Below are 15,294 nucleotides of genomic sequence, written 5' to 3' on the forward strand. Positions count from 1 at the left end.
AAATTCACAGCCACAGTATTCGGCGCTACCTGCTTCTGAGGAAACATGGAGCATCAAACAGACGGCTGCTGTACTTGGGAGCCTGCATCCCTTGTTTCGTTGATTAGGAAGATGGCATTCTCTTTTCAAATACCTCAACTTACAAGATCAGTTGACACGTAATACAGAGAGGCAAGGTTCAGCCGAAGATTGTGATACAGCAGTAATTGGGGATTTAAATTGGTTGTTACAGAGTGACAGAAGCAGTTTGCAGAAGTTGATGAACAATCTATAATGAACTGCTGACCATGATACAGAAATGTACAGAAATGTGTGGAATTTGAATTAATCACACCAGTGTATGATTTGTGTTTACCACACGTAAAAGTGTGTTCATTGTGAGTTAATTTGTTTGTTTTGATGGATTGCAGAGCGAATACAGGCATACAGTGTTTTATCACTCTAATTGGCTTCTTGTGATAGTCTTCATTGCCTTTTCTGCACGGTTTTGTTATGAGATATTGAAGTTTTTATTGTAATGTAATATGTTCACATCGTTGAGGATGCCTTTGGAATCCTGTATGGAGTGTTGGGAGGGTGTAGGGCACACAGAGATGTTCTGACCCAGTGAAGAACTGCTACTGTACATTGCTAGACACACAGTGCCAACCCAGATAGTTTGAGGTACATTCCAGGTATTAATAATGAGCCCAGTTCTTCATTGTTTCACATTCAGTAATCATAGAGAGTGGAAGATTATGCTCTCTCGCTCTGCTGAGACTGACCGTCAGATGCAGGCACTATCAGCCCATTAGCCCAGTAAAACAAAAGAAGAAAATAAAACAAATGTCATTATTGAAATGTATGCTCACTCAGCTGTGCTTAACAAATAATACAACAATGTATATATTACCGGTGTGATCATATAGCCTACCTCAAATTTTGAAATGTAATTATATTTTTTCATCCCGAACAGCAATGCATTGGCAGGGCAATTCAAGCAAAGCCAATATGCAGTGATAATGTATTGGGCCTATAGCTTACTGCACCAACTTCATTGCTCCAGTACTGTTTTTAATTGGTTAATGTTGCATAGGCTTACATTTTTTAAGTCATGTTAAAAACAATCTTGGCTTGCATTTTAACTCAAAGTGATCATGGGTTGGTGACCGCTGTTCTAGAGTTTTCCCTGTTAACACTATCGATGTTTCCCTTTACTGTGATCGAATCAACACAATATTAGCCACTTTCAATGCAACATACCGAAACATAACAAACTATGCAACCTCTCCCTCAACGTCAACAAAACTAAGGAGCCGATCGTGGACTTCAGGAGACAGCACACCCCCATCCACATCAATCTGACAATCTGAAACGGTCCACCCACACAGACAGTGTGATGAAGATGGTGCAACAGCGCCTCTTCAACCTTAGGAGGCTGAAGAAATTCAGCTTGGCCCCTAAGACCCTCACAAACGTTTACAGATGTACAATTGAGAGCATCCTGTTGGGCTCTATCACCGCCTGGTATGGCAACTGCACCGCCCGCAAAAGATCATCAAGGACATCAATCACCCGAGCCACAGTCTGTTCACCCCGCAATTATCCAGAAGGTGAGGTCAGTACGGGTGCATCAAAGCTGAAAAACAGCTTCTATCTCAAGGCCATCAGACTGTTAAATAGCCATCACTAGCCGGCTACCACCCGGTTACTCAACCCTGCACCTTAGAGGCTGCAGCCCTATGTACATAGACATGGAATCACTGGTCACTTTAATAATGTTTACATAATTTTACTAATTTCATATGTATATACTGTATTCTACTGTATTTAATCAATGCCACTCAAACATTGCTCATCCTAATTATATATTTCTTAATTCCATTATTTTAGTTTTAGATTGTGCGTATTGTTGTGAGGATTTAGATACTACTGCCCTGTTGGAGCTAGAAACACAAGCTTTTCGCTACACCCTCAATAACATCTACTAAATATGTGTATGTGACCAATAAAATTGTATTTGATTTGAAGAGATTTTTATGTAGACAGAAGACATCGGAGTAGGATTTTATTACATTGACACGCATTACTCAGCCCGTACTCGACACAGACCAGTGTGGCATAACCAATCAGAGCTGCAGTAGGTCTATATTCAATAGACCATTGCCATATGGATCTGTGCCATTTACGTTTAACTGGACTGTGTTTACAGAATGAGCGGTTGTTTCTAAATTCAAGCAAAAGCTGCATGTAGCCACGTGTGCACATTTTGTTCACATCCTTTGTTAGATAGAGTTATTAGCCAAGTTTAAGGTCATTTGTAGTTAGCAATAGGGGGGTGATTGCTTCCTACAAGAGCACAAAACGTATACATTTCTAGACATCTTTGAAAGCGAGTCAGTTAAATGTTTTTTTAAAGGGGCAGTGTTGTATTTTGAGAAAGGCTTGAATAAGCTAAATAGCCAATAGACTGAGGCTAGCATAATCGGGCCTACATTGAACACAACACATTGGCTGTCACTGGTGGCTGAATGATAGAACAGCTATTTCCGTGTTAAAATGTTACCAAAAAATGTCCTTTGGCACGGGCACCAATGAGGTGATTTGGTAACCTGTGCAAATTGTTCTCTATAATTCATCAAACCACACTGACAACCCAATTTCCATTAAATATAATTTGTCAGTTTAACACTGGCCATCTAAGCCAATCAGGTAGACACAGGTATTGTGCTGTGTCTTTAATTATCTAGCCTCTTCAACAGCTGCTCTGTGTTTGTTTCTCCTCTCCCTTAGTAGTGTGTGTTTTCCCCCCCCTCTCTTTTCATTATGTTTGTTTCCTTTTCGTCTCAGAAAGACAGTATGTATTCCCAAATGTTAGTTTTTCTCAAGTCTAACCATTACCACAGAACAAAGATCAGGATCCATCTTCTCATGTTCATAAACTCATTGTATCACATTGTCTGGGTCGCAGGCACGATTGAAGGAGTCGATGATACCGCATCACAGATTCTGTTGTTATAGCTTTTAATTGGTGTGAAATTACTTTTTTGGTGGAGGCATAAGCAGCTCACTTCGCTGGGTGTAATTGAGTTTTATATGGTTGACAGACAGCTGATGGAAGTTGTGCACTGCTTGACATTGCGTCGTTCTAGTATAAACAAAGAAATGTCAATGGTTTTCCAGGCTGCACTGCTGAGCATGGGGGAATGGGGCCATCATTACACACCCAGATGCACTTGCACAGCCCACCACATCCCCATTACATGAGTAGCTAATGAGCCAGGCAGCTCTGGGATTTATACCCCTATCCTTAGTCATAAATACTGGATTACATCCTAACATGTTAGCTGGAATAGCAGGCCTACCTTTTGATATTCATTCAATTTAACTGACAATGAGAACTGCAAGCTACGGGTGGATTGCTGCTTCCACGTGTTTGCTCTTACTCTTTCACTGGATATTTGTGTGGCACCTCGATTCATGTCCAGACAGTGTAAACATTTGCTCGGACAAGGTTTGGTCTGATGGAGTACTTCACACAGAATACAAAATAAGTCCCGTATTTAACAGTGGGCTAGCATAGAGCTATTCTACCTGTAGAATTCCTGTGGAAACCAAAATAGGGGTCCAGCTGGGGTGGTGGTGATAGAGAGGAAAGCAGGTATATGTCAATTGTAAATTCTTGTCTGTAATGTATTTTTTGTTATGTGTCGGGCACCAGTAAGACTAGTTGTTGCCACTGGCGTCGGCTAACGGGGATCCTAATAAATCAAATCAGATGAAGTGTACGGATCACGGGTAATTGGGAGAGAAGGAGAGACTGAGTTGGTAATGTAACACCTTTTCCATTTGCAAGTGTACATTTGCATTTTCTTCTGGTGACATCTTTAAAATGGTACAGACACCTGTCAGGAGAGAGTCATCAAAATATATGTTTATAGTGAGGGTCCTCTTCAATGTCTGTACATACAAATAGGTTGTGTCAAAATCGGTTGTATTCTTGTTTCTTATGGCCTTGGCTTTGACTGCTATGGAGCACAGCGTTAGATTTATTTTTCATTACACAAGCGCGGAGGCGTTATTAGATTCACAGAGCACATTAACGTCATGGATGCAGCCAAGACCTGGAGCATGTGCCTTTTCTCCAGCCACGCTACTCTACAGTCACAGATCTATCCCATTCTGACTACCTGCCAAAGCCTTTTCCAATGTTTCAAAATGCTGGGTGGGTGGCATGTTTGTTACATATGAGTGTTCTGGTCTCAAAGAAAATTATGTAATTTTATGAATTTGTTACATACATTAGCCACCAGCCAGTGATCTGGCAGTTGCCCATTTAGAAAGCTTCTGAACGACCACCAATTCAAAGTAATCGCCTGTTTTTTCAGGTCCATCCACCTATGCACAGCACATGAAAACACCAGGGATGAAACCCATTTCTGCAATTTAATATATCTATGTTAAATAGCTGCCAGAGAGAGGAGATGAGAAAACAAACAAACACAAAAAACACCCCCACACAACCCACTCATGTGCTGGCACATTGATTTTGTATGAAGCGCATCAGACTGCAAGGTCCTCATTTCTGTTGCTTTGTAAAGTCTCCTCGGCCCTGTCCTTGGACCAGACGTGGCTATACACCTGCAGGGGAAGAAGGGAACAAACAACCAGTCAACAACCAGCCAGTGCGAGTTATGCAAATGAACAAATGGGACGGAGCTACTGATTGACTGGGGGCAGTGTTCCTTGCTGGTAATTGGCTGAAGTTAAGATCTTAATACGTTCAACAGATGTTTGCAGTGCCCTAAGCTATGGGACAGCCAACTATGGAGAGATTTGCCCTCGTTGTGGTGGCGGCTTGTCCTTGTTTCGAGTGGCTCCAGTTCTGACTGTCTGACTTATTTCTGCTCAACATTGTGACATTGCTTTGGAGTTGAACTGAATTGTGGTTCTGAAACACAGACTGGCCTATGTTGGTCTGATACACTGTAACAGCACTACTCAGTTGTCCTTTGAGCCTGTATGGTGGAGGAAGTTGTTAATGTAGGAGACAATTCAGTTTAGAGTGTCCATAGGGTTTGATACACTCCATGATCAAAAGTATGTGGACACCTGCTCTTCTAACATCTCATTCCAAAATCATGGGCATTAATATGGAGTTGGTCATCCCTTTGCTGCCATAACAACCTCCACTCTTCTGGGAAGGCTTTCCACTAGATGTTGGAACATTGCTGCGAGGACTTGCTTCAATTCAGCCACAAGAGCATTAGTGAGGTCAGGCACTGATGTTGGGTGAATAGACCTGGTTCACAGTTGGCGTTCTAATTCATCCCAAAGGGGTTCAATGGGGTTGAGGTCAGGGCTCTGTGCAGGCCAGTCAAATTCTTCCACACCGATCTCAACAAACAATTTCTGTATGGACCTCACTTTGTGCACGTGGGCATTGTCATACTGTAACAGGAAAGGGCCTTCCCCAAACTGTTGCCACAAAGTTGGAAGTACAGAATCGTCTAGAATGTCATTGTATGCTGTAGCGTTAAGATTTCCCTTCACTAGAACTGATGGGCCTACCCAACCTTGAAAAACAGCCCCAGACCATTATTCTTCTTCCACCAAACTTAGAAATTTGTCACTATGCATTCGGGCAGGTAGCGTTCTCCTGGCATCCGCCAACACCCAGATTAATCCTTCGGACTGCCAAATGGTGAAGCGTGATTCATCACCCCAGAGAACACGTTCCACTGCTCCAGAGTCCAATGGCAGCAAGCTTTGACACCACTCCAGCCGACACTTGGCATTGCACATGGTGATCTTAGGTTTGTGTGTGGCTACTCAGCCATGTAAACCCATTTCATGAAGCTTCCAATGAGAAGTTCTTGTGCTGACGTGTTGAAAAGGTGGCATCAAGGCCTCCCGGGTGGCGCAGTGGTTAAGGGCGCTGTACTGCAGCGCCAGCTGTGCCATCAGAGTCCTGGGTTCGCGCCCAGGCTCTGTCGTAACCGGCCGCGACCGGGAGGTCTGTGGGGCGACGCACAATTGGCCTAGCGTCGCCCGGGTTAGGGAGGGCTTGGTCGGTAGGGGTGTCCTTGTCTCATCGCGCACCAGCGACTCCTGTGGCGGGCTGGGCGCAGTGTACGCTAGCCAAGGTGGCCAGGTGCACGGTGTTTCCTCCGGCGCATTGGTGCGGCTGGCTTCCGGGTTGGATGTGCGCTGTGTTAAAGAAGCAGCGGCTTGGTTGGTTGTGTATCGGAGGACGCATGACTTTCAACCTTTGTCTCTCCTGAGCCCGTACGGGAGTTGTAGCGATGAGACAAGATAGTAGCTACTACAACAATTGGATACTACGAAATTGGGGAGAAAAAGGGGTAAAAATTCAACAAAAAAAAAGAAAAGGTGGCATCAAACTGACTTGTTGAAAAGGTGGCATTCTATGACGGTGACACGTTGAAAGTCACTGAGCTCTTCAGCAAGGCCATTCTACTGCCAATGTTTGTCTGTGGAGACTGTATGGCTTTGTGCTCGATTTTATACACATATCAGCAACGGATGTGGCTGAAATAGCTGAACCCACTAATTTGAAGGGTGTCCACATACTTATATATATATATATATATATATAATGTATGTAGATTTACTGTATGACAATCTACATTTCTGTGACCAACAATGAACCTGTGGCCTGCATAGTGTTTCACTATATGCCTGTCACTGACACACCATTTCACCACAGATAGCTTGTTGCTCCCGTAATCTCACTTCACTGCATTTGTCATTAGAGCGATGATTAATTCATCATAAATTGACAATACATTTTCATTAACTGCCACAAGTCGCATTATGTGGGCTCAGTGATACACAGTTCAGCTTGATGACATTCGTATTTCTTGCCCTGGCTCCGATGCAGAAGTTAATGGAGTGTGATTCATAGCGTGTTCCCACTGCAGTCACACGCTTTGATCATCTGCCACCCTTCCCTTTCAAATTCAGTGGTTAACTTCTCACTTCACACAATCAAACAACGCATTTGTTCCCCCTCTCTTTCAGAGTGTTTTCTTCTTGTAACCTTGCTAGAGTTCATCATTGGTTTCAGTATCATATCAGCTTCTCCTGCCTCTCTTTATCACGTTACAATGCTCAAGCGTGACGAAGGTGACCATGTTTAAAATACCCAATTGAGGGACAAACGGATGATTTTGCGGGACATTTACTGGACAGTGTAGCCTACATTAATATTATTTTGCCTCACGCAAATGTGGTCATGCAGAAACGAGACCAATTGTGTGTCTGTTTTAGGAAATTCTGGGAATACTTGTCCAAGGAAAGATTTCTGGTTGCTCTCAGGGAATATAAAGCAGTAAGGAAGGGAGACTTTGAAAAACAGATTTAGTGAAGTAACAGAACATATGTTAAATGAGCAACTAATGAGCTTGAAGAGCCTCACAAGTTTGACAAAATCGCCTTGTATCTTTTCAGTTTAATCACCTTATATATATATATTCAGTCTAATAGGGCTATTTATTTACTTTTTATTTATGTACTATTTTCTAACTGTCCTCTCCAAGTTTAGCTGGAATTTAAACTGAACGGATTTTACAAATGTGATTGGTTGACGATATATCGCCTTGCACTGCGCAGAATATCAGATCTCAATAACGATTGGAGAAGTGTTTAACATCACCAGTACCACATCCGGATGATTTATATCTTGTCAAAAGAGCAACGTGACTGCAAACAGAGAGCTGTATATAATGATGAGATGCTCATGTCTCCACCCTAACAATAGGAGTTGTTGTCCCACAGGCGAAAAGCTTATGTCCAAAACAAGCCCAAAGCAATGTATTGGTCAAATTTTAGACAGATATTGGAGAGTGAAACCTCTCGCTTCGCCTCTTCCTCTCTGCTGCAAAAGAGACAGGTTGGAATGCCTGACTGAAATACAGTAGCGGTGCATAGGTAAATAACCGGGGAAGCCAATCCAGAAAAAAATATTACTGCCATATGTACAACCTATCAAATAAAATGCATTTTGATTTGTCACATCTGCTGAATATAACAACCTTACAGTGAAATGCTTACTTACAAGCCCTTAACCAACAAAATACCTAAAGAAAAGTAAGAAATAAAAGTAACAAATAATTAAAGAGCAGCAGTAAAATAACAATAGTGAGGCTATATACAGGGGTTGCCGATACAGAGTCAATGTCACCGGTTAGTCAAGGTAATTGAGGTAATATGTACATGTAAGTAGAGTTATTAAAGTGATAATGCATAGATAATAACAGAGAGTAGCAGCAGCGTAGAAGGGGGGGCAATGCAAATAGTCTGGGTAGTCATTTGATTAGATGTTAGAAGCTGGGTAGAAGCTGTTTAGAAGCCTCTTGGACCCAGACTTGGCACTCTGGTACTGCTTGCTGTACGGTAGCAGAGAGAACCGTCTATGACTAGGGTGGCTGGAGTCTTTGACAATTTTTAGGGCCTTTCTCTGACACCGCCTGGTATAGAGGTCCTGGATGGCAGGAAGCTTGGCCCCGGTGATGTACTGGGCCATATGCACTACCCTCTGTAGTGCCTTGTGGTCGGAGGCCGAGCAGTTGCCATACCAGGCAGTGATGCAAACCGTCAGGCTGCTCTCGATGGTGTAGTTGTAAAACCTTTTGAGGATCTGAGGACCCATGGCGAAACATTTCAGTCTCTTGAGGGGTAATAGGTTTTGTCATGCCCTCTTCATGACTGTCTTGGTGTGCTTGGACCATGTTTGTTGGTTGGTGATGTGGACACCAAGGAACTTGAAGCTCTTAACCTGCTCCACTACAGCCCTGTCGATGAGAATAGGGGCGTGCTCGGTCCTCCTTTTCCTGTAGTCCACAGTCATCTCCTTTGTTTTGATCACGTTGAGGGAGAGGTTGTTGTCCTTGCACCACACTGTCAGGTCTGACCTCCTCCCTATAGGCTGTCTCGACATTGTCGGTGATCAGACCTACCACTGTTGTGTCATCGGCAAACTTAATGTTGGTGTAGAAGTTGTGCCTGCAGGTGCAGTAATGAATGAACAGGGAGTACAGGGGGGGGGACTGAGCACTCACCCCTGAGGGGCCCCTGTGTTGACGATCAGTCTGGCGGATTTGTTGTTGTTACCTACCCTTACCAGAAGTCCAGGATCCAGTTGCAGAGGGAGGTGTTTAGTCCCAGGGTCCTTAGCTTAGTGATGTGCTTTGAGGGCACTATGGTGTTGAACGCTGAGCTGTAGTCAATGAATAACATTCTCACATAGGTGTTCCTTTTGTCCAGCTGTGAAAGGGCAGTGTGGAGTGCGATTGTATCATTGAGATTGCATCATCTGTGGATCTGTTGGGGCAGTATGCAAATTGGAGTGGATCTAGTGTTTCTGGGATAATGCTGTTGTGATAATTGCATTGTTTACTCTAACCTCTTAGTTGATATGCCTTGACACTGTGATATATAGGTCTAAGGCCAAGACAATAAGAAAACACAGTGGCAGAATAAACTAAAATACACATTTGTTTCATTACATAACAGGAAAGCAACATCTGTCCAGTGAAGTCCACAAAACATATTGCAAATAACAAACAGTTACATGACCTACCGCTTGGTCAAGCAAGATAATTGATTTAGAACCACGGAGAGTTACCTCATGTCGTAAAGAAAACAGGAGCTGCCTCCACTGTTCCAGCACCATTTCAACTATGCTTAGTCTAATATGGTGACAACTAAAACATACCAAAAACGATTTAGTCCAATCAATGTACGCTAAATACGATGTGTCTGTCAATGGTACTTATTTATGTTTGTGTGTGCAAGCGTGCAAGTAGAAAAATCATGTTGACTCACCCTACTTGTAGAGAAACACCAATGACATCCTCCTCTTTCATGTTTCCTAAACAGTCTATGACTCTGTCATACAGTACACACTTTTAGTTTTTGTTGTCCTAGGCTACCTGGCTAAAATACTTGCTCGCTAGCCTAACTTCCTTTCATGGGCAATGATACACCAGGCCAGTTAGTTAACATTAGCATACTACATCTAGCTACATGATTGACTTTTATTTTATTAAAAAAAATATCAAATTCTCGATGGCTTCCCTTGCATTTAATGCTACGGGTGGCAAAAATGTCACTCTTTCTTAACCCTTGTGTAGTCTTAACATTCGGTGTACTCCCCTTCTCCTAAGGGTCAAAAATGACCCGCCTTCACTAAACCCCTAAAATAAAGCAGCTGAATTTTAAACCACAAATCTATTTTGCATGAAGAAACAACCTGTCATTCATCACAAACTTTGTGAATATCTGGGTTTTCCTTCTTCACAATGCAGAAAGACTGCATTTAATCAGTGGACACCACTCGTTTTTATTACAAAACACCTGTCATAATTGTTTTCTTTACTAAAGTAGAGGTTTATTATTATTATTATTATTGCTAAAGGTACTGCATAGGTGTAAACATCTTTTTATTAGCAAGAGATACCACTTATATAGCCTAAGAAAGTAGCAGAAATGTGTAGAAAGTAGTTTTGAATGCATTTTATTGAAAGGAAACAATAACAGTCTTGTTCTTTTTTGGCAACATAGTGATATATTCTTATATACTGTACAATGAGGAATTCAACTACAAAATACTAGTCTTCTCACATTTTTTTAACCATTGCCCCCACCCAGAAGGTGTATAAACAACAATTAATACGAATAAAATAAGATAATAGATACAAAACAAAAACATGAAGAACATAAATCAATCAACTCTAATTAGCACATGTAGGACAGTATGCAAGTGTGTGTGCATGGACTTTGCAGATGTATTTCTCACATGTCCAGCACATAGTATTTGTTTACAGTCCTTTTTTGGGGGGCAGAATTGGCATTGCCTCCTCTTGCCTGCCCCAGCTGCAGCCTCTTGTGGATCAGGACAAGATTGAGCCCCCTGAACAGCTTTCACTAGTGCTGCAGAGGCTGCTGTTGTAACGGATGTGAAATGGCTAGCTAGTTAACGGTGTTCGCGCTAAATAGCATTTCAATCGGTGACGTCACTTGCTCTGAGACCTTGAAGTAGTAGTTCCCCTTGCTCTGCAAGGGCCGCGGCTTTTGTGGAGCGATGGGTAACGATGCTTCGAGGGTGACTGTTGTTGATGTGTGCAGAGGGTCCCGGGTATGGGCGAGGGGACGGTCTAAAGTTATACTGTTACATTGATGCTGTTGACCCGGATCACTGGTTGCTGCGGAAAAAGGAGGAGGTAAAAAGGGGGGTGAGTGTAACGGATGTGAAACGGCTAGCTTAGTTAGCGGTGGTGCGCGCTAAATAGTGTTTCAATCAGTGACGTCACTTGCTCTGAGACCTTAAAGTAGTACTCTGCAAGGGCCGCGGCTTTTGTGGAGCGATGGGTAACGATGCTTCGTGGGTGACTGTTGTTGATGTGTGCAGAGGGTCCCGGGTATGGGCGAGGGGACGGTCTAAAGTTATAGTGTTACACTGTGCAGAGGAGGCGCTCCCCATTCTTTGAATGTGTGGGGTTACAAGTGCCTTTCCCAGCTGCTCCAGGAACACCCTCCCCTTGTTCCGCTTATCAGGCATCCAGGTAGGGTTGATCTTGTTCCATATCATGAAGACATTGTATGAGGACACATCAATGATGTTATGGAAGATGACCAGGGGCCAGCAGGCAGTCATCCTCCTGCAGCTGTAAGTTCCAATCACCTTGTCCAGGTTGTCCACGCCTACTTTGTTGTGTTTGTAGTCCAGAATGATGGCTGGCTTCCTGTCCTCATGATCACTGATCTCAGCAGCTTTGTGCTCAGGAGGACCACATTCTTGTTCCACTTTGGGAGGTAAGAAACTAGAGGGGTGGTGGGGAGGCCTCTCTCCCCCTTGTTGTGAGGAGTGCAGAGGGGAGCTCAGGCTTGTTCTTTCTAACTGTGTCAACCATGGTGATCTTCCTCTTCAGGAGCTGCTTGCTGAGTTCAATCAGTAGCATACACAATCTCAATTTCTCATTGTGTGTGCGTGTGCGTGTGCGTGTGCGTGTGCGTCTCTGGTTTTTGTGGTGTGTAAATAATTTTATAACTGCTGGCTCAAAAATGACCCTAAGACAATCTTTGTACCCTGGTGGTGTACAGCTTTCATGGAAATATGAACAAAGGCGATGTTTCACTTTTTCTAATGTTGGGGTCACCCCAGGAAAATTAATCAAATTTCAAGTTTAAAAAGTATAATTTAGGGCGTTTTCTCTGCTGTTAAACATAGTGGCGGGTCATGGTTGACCCTTAAGACAACAGACAGCATCAGATAGATACACTACACATACTGAGACAAAGGGACACTGTTTCATTCACTCAGATGATTTCTCTGGTGAGATACATTCAGCCTCTTGGGAATTGAAGGAAATGTTTGAAACACAGAGAGTTGAAAGGTTGCTGGTTCGAATCCCTGAGCCAACTATGTGCCCTTGATGTGCCCTTGAGCCGACGTCCCCTTGAGCAAGGCACTTAACCCTAATTGCTCTTGTAAGTCACTCTGGATAGCGTCTTCTAAATGAATACATTTTTATTATAATAATAAGAATTAATACACACTGAAATAAAGAACAAATCTACCTTTTTTGTATATCAGTGGTGTTCAAAATTTTTTATACAATGCGGGACATGATTGTTTGGTTGCGGGACAAAGGGCCAAAATGCGGGACTGTCCCGCACAATCCGGGACATGTGGTCACCCTAATGCTGCGTGACAGCTGTAATTGTGTTTCTTTATAAATGCCTCGGATATTAACCTCGCCTATTAATGGCTAACCTGTGCTTAGTGAGGCTAGTTTCCAAGGGTCAGTCTCATTGAATCGTCTGGTAGAAGCCTTCACATTTTCTCTGTTTAATATGGAAATGTATTCAGCCCACTTCAATTATCATAAATGTAGTCTCTGGAAAAGTTTTTTGTTTTCTTCCCTTTGTCCTCAGAGGACAGTTATGTTTCTAAATAGAGCAATGAGCCGCAGTTTATTTGCATTATTAAATAATGAATTAAATAGTTCAATTAAATTGCACAAATATGCTGTTCCAGGGAAAACAATGTTACAGTGGTTAAAAAGATGATTCAATTTACAGATACTTGAAAATACTTGAAAATGTTGTTTCCAGAGATTCCAGAAATAGGACTTCTGGAATCACTGTCCCAATTAGTTGTCTATAACTTTTACTAAGAGAACGAAAGCTCACTTAATAATACGTATTGTTTTTATTATTGCGCATAGTAGTGGTTCTGGTAATCGTAGTAGAATGAGTGGCCTACTTAGCATTATAATTTCATGCCTGAAGGCTAGTCACAAAGTGCTCTTCTTCATCGTCGAGCTGTAAGAACCACAATCATTGAATTGTTAATGTTCGACCCTCTTTCTGCCATTGCACATTTACTCATTTTCTTCTCTAGATTTGATAACTATCTTCAAAAAGAAGCCACCCAAAATGAACTCTACTGTTTGGCTGCCTATCTGCAGACAGACAGCATATGGACTCAAATGTTCCGGAATATGATCACTGAACCTGCAAAGAGAATCTCTTAGACGTGTTGCTGTCTAGTCAGGAGAAAATATGAATGGGAGTAGTAGTATGTGATCCTTTTCAGGAAAATTAATGCTGCAGATTTAGGTACGGGTGACGTAAAGGTGAAAGCATCCCAGACAGATTGGACTTTCTGGATTTATCACAGTAATATAAAATTATCCATCCGTTTCTCACTGCGACCATTAGGACTTCAAAATTAATTCTGAATGTCTCAGACAAAGAGTAAAACTTTGAATGTCTTAAACAAAGACTAAAGCCATTCACCCATTGAATTTGCAGGAGTCATGCCCTTCTTCCCTTCCAGTGGCGACCCGTCATTCAGAGCAGGTGGGGCAGAGTCTGTTTTGAGCCCCACATGTTTTGAGCCCCATGTTTTGCATGTTATTTTGAAAATAATACGTGTCAGTTTCCAAACCATGTAAAAAATATATAATTTTATTTATTTAACTAGGCAAGTCAGTTAAGAACAAATTCTTATTTACATTGAAGGCCTAGGAACACTGGGTTAACTGCCTTGTTCAGGGTCAGAACGACAGATTTATACCTTGTCAGCTCGGGGATTTGATCTATCAACCTTTCAGTTACCAGTTGTCAGCCTAGCTCAGTGTTTTCTGTGGTGGTGGGGCAGCCAGTGTGAAATACGAAGAGTAGGGGTTGGTAATGTTCTCTAGTTGTGCAGTGATTAGGTAATGTTCTCCGCCGTGATTGGCTCAGTGTTCTGTCACTCATGGGGACACTATGTCACCACCAAATCTAAGTGTAGAGCTAAAAAATTCAAGCCCCTTTGGGTGCTGCCATAGAGTTACAAGGCTCAAGGTCATTGGCCAAGAGATAAAATTACGTCAAATCATGTTATATCTACAGTAGCTTTGATTGGAATGATCATGTCAACATCATACTTTAATAATCTTAGCTAGCAAGCTAGCAGTCATCATCATGAATCAAGTCGACAATCTACTGGCAAATACTTTTTAGTCCTTGTCATATGGAGATAAATAATGAATAGAAATTATAGCTAAAACGTATTGGTGCTCATCGGCCATTGGTGGCTAACTGCAAGCATTGCAACGCAATCACTAGCCTGCTATTCAGTGGAGGGTTGTGTGGTTCCAAGTCTGGGTTTATGAGTCTCTTTTCCAAGCTTTAAAGGATAAGCATTCAACATTGGCCATGCTGTCAATCCAGCATGACTTCTGCTGCGCTCAAAACAACTGGAAAATCAGAACTGAGAAATCTGACTATAGTGAGTTCAAGACAACTGGGAACTCTGAAAAAATTAGCTCTGACTGGGAAAATACGTTTTGAACGGTCATCCAACTTGGAATTCCAAGTCGGGGATCTCAGGCCTCTTTCTAAAGCTCCGGCCTGAAGATCACTGACATCATCCTGATTCAACCTTGTTTTTTCCAAGTTCCCAGTTGTCTTGAAAGCACCATAAATCCAGAGAATGACAGACTTTGATGACAAAGCTTGATGACAAAATTTGCCCATGAAGGACCGCCCAGCCACCTTCCTGTTCAAGTGAGCACAGCACAACAAGGTCCAAAAATGTCTTGTATGACGCTGCATAAATGATGCAATATGCCAGGGAGATTTTTTTTTTACTGTAGCTAAGAAAGTAATACTAAGTATATGTTGTGTAGTAAGCTGTTAGTAGCCCATGTGCCTAACCCTAATAATTTGGTCCCTTTTCCCCCTCTTAATTTTGCCTACTGTTCTGACTTGGTGGTGCACATGTAGCCTTCTGATATT

This window comes from Oncorhynchus clarkii, chromosome 16, assembly GCF_045791955.1.
Source record: "Oncorhynchus clarkii lewisi isolate Uvic-CL-2024 chromosome 16, UVic_Ocla_1.0, whole genome shotgun sequence".
Classification (NCBI taxonomy): Eukaryota; Metazoa; Chordata; class Actinopteri; order Salmoniformes; family Salmonidae; genus Oncorhynchus; species Oncorhynchus clarkii.